The following is a 9,923-nucleotide window of genomic DNA, read 5'->3' on the forward strand; positions in this document are numbered from 1 at the left end:
AGTTCAAGGTGTTCTAAGTCCGTTTCCATAAGTCATTTAGCCATATCTAAGCCTTAGGGTAATTTAGAGGGGTTTTGGGGCTTAAAAACCCCATTTAATGGTATTCACGGTCCAAGAGTGTTCTTGGGCCGTAAACAAATGAATTTAATCCTATTTGATGTTTTAAACACGAATTTGCATGCTAACTACGTTATACAACAAGTTAGGGTAGATGGCTTACTCGTTTGGGGCTTGAAACGGGCGTTTTTGGCGCGAAAATACGTTGTAGAGAGAGAGAGTGTAGAGAGAGGGTGGAAAAGCTCCAAATGGAGTCCACTCACCCTTATATAGGGTTTGAGTTTTGGGCTCAGTGGAAATCTACCCGATACTGCCGTTAAACGGGGCTTTTGGTCGCACCCGATTTAGTGGTCGTATTTTGACTTGGTTGAAACTAAAATTTTCCAAGGGATTAATGAGGGTGTTTCTAATTTGTTTCAACCCTTACTAAGTCATTTATAAAAGTCCCAAATTAATTAGCCAGTCCAAAAGTTAACGGACAGTTAAATAAAACGAGGCTTATTAACGGAAAAATGGGTTAAAATGACGGAATAAATTTCGGGTTGTCACACTTAAAGTCACCAAATTAATTCCTAATTAATTTATGACTTATATTAATCAAATAATATTATTATTCTTTTAACATATTATTAATAATAATATCTCTTCTCTCTATAAATCACCCTATCAAGTTGCTATGGTGAAGGCAACCCAAAAGGACCATGCACAACCGGGTCAAGTACTTACCAAATATAGTTACAGCCTTAGACACTAATCCAACAAAAACAAGATAACCTAAGCCTATATATATATATATATATATATATATATATATATATATATATTATGAACAGTTCTATGTTCTGATTGGTGGGTTTTTTATTTATATTTTTTTTCCTATCTTTCCTATGATCGTGGTCGGTGGCGTTACTATTCATCGGCGATACATGTCGTTTCCGTCAACTTTAATCTGTTCTTCTCATTCTACGTGTTTCTCTATATGATTCTACCTTTCTTTCGTCCAATAGAACACTTCCAGATATCTCCTACCGACTACATCTTGATCCTCCGCCACTTTAACTCACCGTCTCAAATAAGCAACCCCATTTCTTCTTCACCCTCGATCTGCACTGACGGTCTCCTCCCTTTTTGCGAACGAAGATCCGACCTTTGATTTCGGCTTTGAGGTATGCTACACTTGGTGCAATTAGTTGGTGTGACAACGACCTAACATCTAGACTTTGATTTCGGATTTGAAGTATATTATAGCTTGTATTTTAGAAGTGTGAAACGTGTCTCTATCTCTTGTTCATTTTTATCTCTTCTCCTCATTGTTCTTCCCATCTTACTGTCGGTTTAGGGTTCCCTCTCTATATGGCGGTTGATTTTGACTCATTTGAATGATCATCGTCATGAAGGATCCAGTTCTCACATTTTTTTGTTTCAATTGCGGAATTTTTCAGTGTTTGATACTTTGATATCTTAAATCGGCCAACGAAATTTGCTTCGGTATGTTCAGTTTGTCCAATTTACGTTGTTTTGATGTTGTTTCTCTGATCAAGGTGTAATATTTTTGGTGAATTGGGGATTTGTTATGATTTTCTAATTTTTACAGGAATTGGGGATTTGTTATGGTATAAGCATGCTTAGAACAACCCTAACAGATTCTGATAGAAAATCAAGAAGGATTTCATGTCGTTGCTCCACCACCGCCTCAGCTAGGGCTGTCAAATCGGACAGTCGTGTCGTGTTTTTGTCTGATACGACACGACACGACAATGTTTTGTATAACACGAACACGAGACGATGTCGTGTTTTTTTCATTAACACGAAAACGAACCAATCAAAACACGACAACACGACACGACACGACAAAGATAATATTACATAACTATTAGTGTATTTCATTCATACTTAAAGATATATATATAACACGATAAAAACGACAAACACGAAAACCCGACAACCACATGCTTAATCGTGTCAATTTCGTGTTGATTTATGAACACGAACACGACACGACACGAGGTCGTGTTTTTTAATCTTGACACGAACACGAATTCGAATTTTGATTTCGTCCCGATTTCGTTTCCTTTCGTGTATTTTTGTCGTGTCGTGTCATAAATTGACACCCCTAGCCTCAGCCACCATGACCACCCAGGACAATTGCCTCGAAGCCATATTCGCTCAAAAACGAAAGATATGATAAGGACCGAGAGACAAATATATCATTGTAATCCCTTTTCATCTCTTAATTTCAGTTTGCTATTTGTTATGTTTTTTTTATCGATTTCGATTTTGTTTCTTATTTTTAGTTAGTCCAAGAGGAATAGCAGAAACTGCATACATTGAAACGGTTGACAACAGGGGAAATTGATAGAATTTTTTGAGAAAAGTGTGATGGACGTGGAATCGTGATATTTTTTGTCTGCTGTAGGTACAATTGTTTCATGCCTGAAAGGTTTATTATGGTTTAGTAATGGATTCTATCTTCTACGTGCTCAATTTTCATTTGTGTAGCCATTTATAGTCATTTTTGGTGGGGGTTTGAGGAAACGATGTTCTATGTTGAACTTTCTAATCAAATTTGGGCAATGCTAAGTATCTATTGTCAAAATTTATTCACTTAACCTCACGTAAATGATCAAAACTAATCATTAATTAGGATTTTATCGATTAATTTTATGTAATTTCTTGATCAGTTTTTCTTCCATTCTGATTTTTCATCAAAGCATCCTCAATTGTTAATGCACCATGGGTTGGTTTCACTTCTTAAAACTCTACATGTACCATCTATTTCTTCTTTTGGCTTTTCTTCTATTTCTTTTTATTCTCCATTCCATTATTTGATTTTGATTTTGTTTGTTTGAAAAAAAAATCAAAAGAAATGAGCTTCTATCTTCCTTATATCTATTCTGATTTTGTTATTCAGTATACCTAAACCGCTTCTTACACTAATCTTACGTTCAGGAGCTAATAATCCATTTAAGGCCTAATATCTAAAAATGGTAAGCCTTCAATTTTTATTTTATTCTTATTTTTTGTGTTGTGGTGTACATCTGAATTTCAATCTTTGATGAATTCACATTTTATCAGTGTTCGATCACATTACTAATGTTGCAATTTCAGTTGTTGGTGTTCTTTTTTAGTTCTTGGCAGCCTCTCAAGGTCAATATCAACGTTTTTTTTTTTACTTCAATTTGTGTTGATATTATTGCCAAACATTAGTTCAATAATGATAACTACTTTTTTTTTTTTTTTTTTTTTTTTTTTTGCAGAGGAAACAAGGTGGAAATAAATTCTTCCAACCCCCCCCCCCCCCCCCCCCCCCCCCCCCCCCAAAAAAAAAAAAAAAAAAAAAAAAAGAAAAAAAGAAGAGGATGATAAATAAGCAAGCATCCATCCACCAAAAACCCAGAGAGGTACAATTCAACTAATTAATTCAGTGATTTGTTTACATACTTTTATCCTTTATTGAATGGTATATATGCATGATTGATTTATATTTTTATGGTGGTTATCCAGGCTCAATCAACTACTGCGGTGTAGAAGATTCCACTACACTGCGATGGTTGCATACACAAAATTAAACGAATCATCTCAAAGATTGATGTTTAGTACTTAGTACCAAAAATTCTCATTAGATTATTGTTATCACTATTTAATGTTTGTAAGGATTTGAGTTAATTTGAATACTAGAGTTAATTGTGTTTTTAAAGATAAAGTTGAATATGTTGCTTATATATGCATCTAAAATATTAGATATTGTGTTGGGTTTGTAGGCTTTAAAATGCCTTTCTCTTAATAGTTTTATTTATTTATTTATTTATTTATTTATTATTATTATTATTATTATTATTATTATTTTTTAATAATATAACGGGTCTTATTAGTTGCAAATTAATAAAAGTTTTTTTCAATGTTCATTAGGTAGTAGTCTTGAAATATAGTTATTATTTTAATTTGATAATAATAATAATAATAAAACTGCTCAATTTTGTTAAACTACTTAATACATGTTCCTATTCTGGATAGGGGTAAAGTCCATAAAAGTAGAGAATGACAAGAATTTGGTGAATATCGCGTCAACTGAATGGCTGTTTGCCTCATTCCTATTCTGATTGGTTCAATAAAATGACTACTTTCTATTAGGTAACCCTCAATTCATCACAATTAACTATTTGCAAACACTAGAAAGTTATAAGTAAATGATCCCATGTTTTCTTTTTTGTAGGTAATTACTACCATCCAAAATCTGAATTTTTGTTTCAGCCAATGGAATGGAAGCATGTGTTTGCAGAGGAAGACATTGAACATGAGGCAAATAACATGGTCTAGGAAAGTGCACACAAAGTGTTTGAAGAAATGACCGATAGAGAACCAAAGTATGAGCACTACAAAATCTTTCTTTATGCTCTTTATTATAAGGTTAGTTACGGATGTACTTTATTTTTGAAGCTTTTTTGCTTTTATTTTGTACAGAATGTTGTTTTACATCAAAAAATAAACCACAAGTACGTTGCTACTTCTTAAATTTAGCTATCATTAGGTAGATTGTCCTCAGGGCGTGTTCGGCAAAACTAACCAGTAGCGGGTAGCATTTGATTTTGGAGCGTTTTGTTGAAAGCTACTCCATGTAGCTTTTGATTTTGGAGCGTTTTGTTTAGGTTAAAAGCTAAACGTTCTTGTCGCCGAATGAGACTTTTTCTTTTTTACTAGCATTTTCTTAAAAGCTAGAAGCCAGAAGCTCTCAAACACTGCTTGCCAAACACGACCTAAGTATAATATCATAATAAGAAATACGTTTGAAAGTATGATGTTGTAGCAGAAAGAAACAAAAGTAGGATGCTATAATATGTAACTAACGAAACCATGTTGCTATATCTTGCAATTACTGATGAAACTTAAACTACAGGAAAAGGCCATTCCTCAATGATATCAGAACCGGCTTGGAACCGATAATCGTAATCCGGTCCGACTTTTGTGATGCTGAAATTGGCATTCTACCTATAATTCCTAATAATGGTAACATACTTTTTTTGTTTTCTTTCTTACTATAAATGGAAGTACGCTGTTATTTTTGCATTTACCCTTAGACGTCATCTCATGTTTTTGCGGTTCATAGGTATAAAGCACAAGCATACACCTCCTCAGGCTAACTTTCAGATAAATATGATGTTTTCTCATTTGTTGTCATGCTTTTGGAATTGATTACTGAAATGAGGCATGCTCATTCATCTCAAACTTCTATGGATGATAGTTTAGTTGATTGGGTAACTTTTATACTTTTTTACTAAAGTATTTTTTGTCAAAAAATTACAAACTATCGTTGGAAATGTGGATTTGGCCCTATGTATAAAAAAAGTAGGCAAGACCATGTGTATACATGTTAAAGACACCCATCAAGATTCGTTTCAGGCATTATTAGGCTTTAGTAAAAAAATTGAACTTTTTGTTAATAGTTTGTTGATTAACTAGCTTATAAACTACTAAACCAAATCTAAAAAACAAAACAATCCAATTCTCTGACCCATGCATAGCATGAATACTTTTCTAGTTGAGAAGTAAATATAGCAAATTTTGTACCTGTCTTTTGAATCTACCTTTAAACTTTTGTATTTTCAATGTATGAATTCGTTGGAAACAAAGACTAAATCATTGTTAAAATGAACTAAGAGGTTGTTTGATAGTTGTTGATTAAGTTAGATCTGACTGAGTTAGAGGCCTGGATCTGAGCTCTGATCGGATCTGACTGAAATTATGTTTGTTTGATTACACATCTGACTAGCTGTGTCAAATGCTAAAAATGACCATTATACCCTTATGTTATGTTTTATGCATTATTTCATTTAAAAGTCTTTTTGGTTCACATGACTTTTCCCCTAGTGCTCTCTAAAAATCGAAATTGGTATATATGACATGAAGTCCCCAAATCTAACATCCAACATTGTTGATTAATAAAAAATTCAATTAAATTCAAACACATAGAGACTAAAGGTGAAACCAAGCTTATCTAAGATGTCGCAACACAAGAATTATGTTGTGCATTTGTTCTCAAGTTCAAAATACGAAATGTTAGAGTGACATGATAGTTTTAGCTTTACATTAGAACAAACAAACATAAAAACAATCTACATAATGTAATATCAAGTCCCGGATTAAACACACAAATGTTGTTTCAACCGGCCACAACTCAGTTTTCTTCGCTGTCTTGGAACAGAACTACATCTGGCTGTTCGTTACACTTCACTATCACCTTTTGTTGCTCAAGATCAATGTCCACCCCTGAATTATAAGCATGTATATTTGTAAAATCGTCCTATTATCAATACATATAGAAATTGAAAAAAAAAAAATGAAATCTGAGTTCATGCCAAAAGAAATATTGTTCAAGCATTTCATCGAACAGTTCATTTGCATGTCAAATTGTTACTTACCAAATGACCTATAATTAAAAACAATAATCGTGAACCTAAAATTTGTACAATCAACTACCTTTACTTCCGGTTCTTTAATACCCAAAATGTCATAATAACAATTTCATGAAAAAAACTGAACTAATAAAAGATTTTAAGAGAAAATCGTGACATTGCCTTGTAATAAAATCAAAAGTGAGTCACTCATTTCAACATCAATGTAGGGTACATGCCTCAAAATCTCCCGGTATGTCTTTGGATAAAAAAACCGAACTGATAAAACATCTCAAGTGAAATACCTGAATGGAGAGGGTCGACGTTGGAGAACATTCATTAAGCTCAAAACTAAAACAACTAGATAGAAGCACACAATGAAAACCAGATCTAATAACTGATCACATGAAAAGTAGTAGTCTATTACGGAACTGAAAACTAAGGTTTTAGCAAGACATGGATAAAACAAATCAAAACTAATAAAAAGAAAAATGAACTGATTAATATTCTAATAAGTGTATGAGATGATTCACAACCTTCAAATCTTTAGAAATCGCCTTCAGAAGGGGTTTTCATCATCTGGAACCGTCTCTCCTTCGAATTTGATCATGATGGTCATATTTTGCAAGAGCTATGACATCATTCCTTGCCAACCACTGGAATATTACAGAACGATCTAAAGAGGGTCATAGCTTATTCAACTTGCAGTCGGTTAGGCTATATGATCTTTGCTTGCGGCATCTCTAACTATTCGGTTAGCGTCTTTCACTTAATGAATCACGCCTTTTTCAAAGCATTACTATTCTTGAGTGCAGGTTCGGTGATTCATGCCATGTCGGATGAGCATTTTTCCTATTCAAAAAATAAAAGAAAATAAAGACTCCCGACGATATTCGACAGGGCGGGGTAGGCAGAAGTTGATCCGGTAGATCGACTAGCAGTTTCAGCTACTGCTCGTGATGATGATTTTGATTAGCGAGATGTTCACTTTTACTTGGATTATGCAACAGATTTTGCTTATTCTCCTCCCACGACGTGCCTAGCTATTACGTTCCGACTCATGCATCTTCCGGTAAAGTAAAGCACGTCCAAAGTGCAGGAACCTTTCGGAACAAGTTAACAAAATCTGTGATCTTAGATATTAAAAATGCGATCGCAAATTTGAAGATTTTTTCCAGATATACGATGTTTTTTTCTAGATTTGCGATCGCATTTTTAATCCACTAGACCACCAAAATTCAACTTGTTCTCCTCAACTTGTTCTCTTTGTAATAATACACAACCTAATCCTTGATGTGACGCATCGTAATATACGACGAAGTCCTTGGTTCCTTCTAGAAGGAAAAGGATTCGTGCTTTGTGTAAACCCAAAACTCGACTCAATAAGCCAGAATTCATCATTTTGGGCCTTAGCCCAAGCTTTTTCGGCCCAATCCCCTATTTTGGCCAAGACTCTCCTATTGGGCCAATGGGCCGATAACCTCTCAACTTGGTCCTTTTGGGCCGAAAACACACTTATATATATATATAACATTAATTGCTCTTGTAATTATATTGTAATATACCATAATATAACGTAATATATATATATATATATATATATATATATATATATATATACACACACACACACGCGCGCGCGAATACAATCAATCTATCAATCAAAATCTTTTGCCTATCAAAAACATAACAAGTGGTTGTGCAAAAAGATGGCCATGTTTACATACTCTTATGTATTATTCTTTATTGTTGCTGTGGCAGGTTTGTTCATTCAATTCCATCAAAATGATTTGAGAAATTTTTACTTTAAATTTTATAATCCACTAATGTAATATCTTATATTTCAACAATAACTTATATTTAATTTTTTTTTATTTTAGTTGTAGTTCCGATGGTCAGTGGAGAAGAATGTAATTACATCATGGATCCAAAAAGTTGCGACTCTTGTGATCAACGATGTTATAAACAATTTCATAAAGTAACTTCAAAGTGTTTGTATAATGATGTAGAAAAACATGGATATTGTGTTTGTTACTTCACATGTACTTCACCTTAAAGGTTTATGACTCTCCTCGGTAAGATTTGGAGAAACAATTACTAATAGTTATGAACTTCTAGATCTTTTTAACTATATTGAATAAAATCATCTATGAGTGGTTCGATTATAAACCGATAAGTATTTATATGAACAAAACTTTTTTGGACTATTTTGATTTGTGTGTGTCATCTTTGCACGGAGATGATGCTAATACTTTCAATGGCTATTTGATTTTATCTTCTCTTGTTATTTTATAATTTCATATATCATTACAATATCCAATAATAAAGTTGATATTCAAAATTCATTTAGACTTAAATCATTCAAATAGGTTTTGACATAGGGGTTTGTAACATCACAAATTTTTATTTTTAAAATCAGGATAAAACAAAAAGAAAAAAAACACAATTTTTCAAAAGAAGTAAAACATCCATTGTTTTAAACCAAAAAACGTCCTATCAAATAAGAGTCGTATCAAAGCATTATATTAGCGGAAATCTCAAAACAAAAACAACAACGATGCAGTTGGTCGCACCAAGCTTTTCTCCTTATCTCCGAAATTGCCTGAAAACATTTGACAACTGGTAAGCACAAAGCATAGTGAGTTATCCAAAATATCACCCATCCACTTTACACTCCCACCCCTCCCTCCTTTCCCCCCCGGTAATAAATAGATATCTAGCCTCCAAGCCATCAACCCGACCTCTACTCACACAACTATCAACCATAGTAAATCGGTATCTGGGCTTCAAGCCATTAACTGGGCCTCTATTCATACAACTATTAATCACTATACATTAACATCTTTGCACACATCCATCAACCATAATACATAAAATGTAAAACTCAATATAGTGAGAAAACATATTTTCACATCGAAATTTCACACAAACAATTTATGGGCACATGCAACCTAAGGATCTATGACATTTTCTCATTAGAGCACTATCTACTCTAGACTCCTAGAAAATAATGACCTATCTCAAAAAGCTGGTGAGAATCTAACTATGCAATGCCCGGGCAAGACTTGGGAGTATAAAGGGGTATTCCCCTCCTAACCGAGATGCGATTCATCCGCATATTCAAAATACCTTACCGAGTTAATATTTTCTTGCACACATCGTCCTGAATAACCACTTCCATCCGCATCTACACCCAGTTAGAACCCTGCATCTAACCCTATACAAGTAGTCTCAAAGTGGTCTGTGAGGATCAAACCATGTCCCATCTTTCAAACACAAGGAATTCCATATCAAGATCCGAGACCAATCTATGATTTAATACTTATGACTCAACACGATGGTACCTGTAAGGATGAGAAGAAAAGAGAGAGCAAAAATGCATGAAGTCCTAAGCTAGAATGACACTAAAAAGTATGAAAATTTGAAAAGAAGTAAAAAAATATGCAAAAATTTTGAAATTTAAATGCAATTTTTCGA

At 33.7% G+C, this 9,923-nt stretch overlaps 1 long non-coding RNA gene across 1 annotated transcript; it reads left to right on the plus strand.

The window, feature by feature from the left end:
* Nucleotides 1-3,968: 3,968 nt before the first annotated feature.
* LOC145052055 (uncharacterized) lies at nt 3,969-5,430 on the plus strand. Its single transcript, XR_013683953.1, has 4 exons — nt 3,969-4,188; nt 4,271-4,464; nt 4,952-5,061; nt 5,162-5,430. It is a non-coding gene; the product is annotated as an uncharacterized LOC145052055 (long non-coding RNA).
* Nucleotides 5,431-9,923: the final 4,493 nt, after the last annotated feature.

This window comes from Lactuca serriola, chromosome 5 (genome assembly GCF_051521515.1).
Source record: "Lactuca serriola cultivar US96UC23 chromosome 5, Lser_US96UC23_V15, whole genome shotgun sequence".
In the NCBI taxonomy this organism is placed as follows: Eukaryota; Viridiplantae; Streptophyta; class Magnoliopsida; order Asterales; family Asteraceae; genus Lactuca; species Lactuca serriola.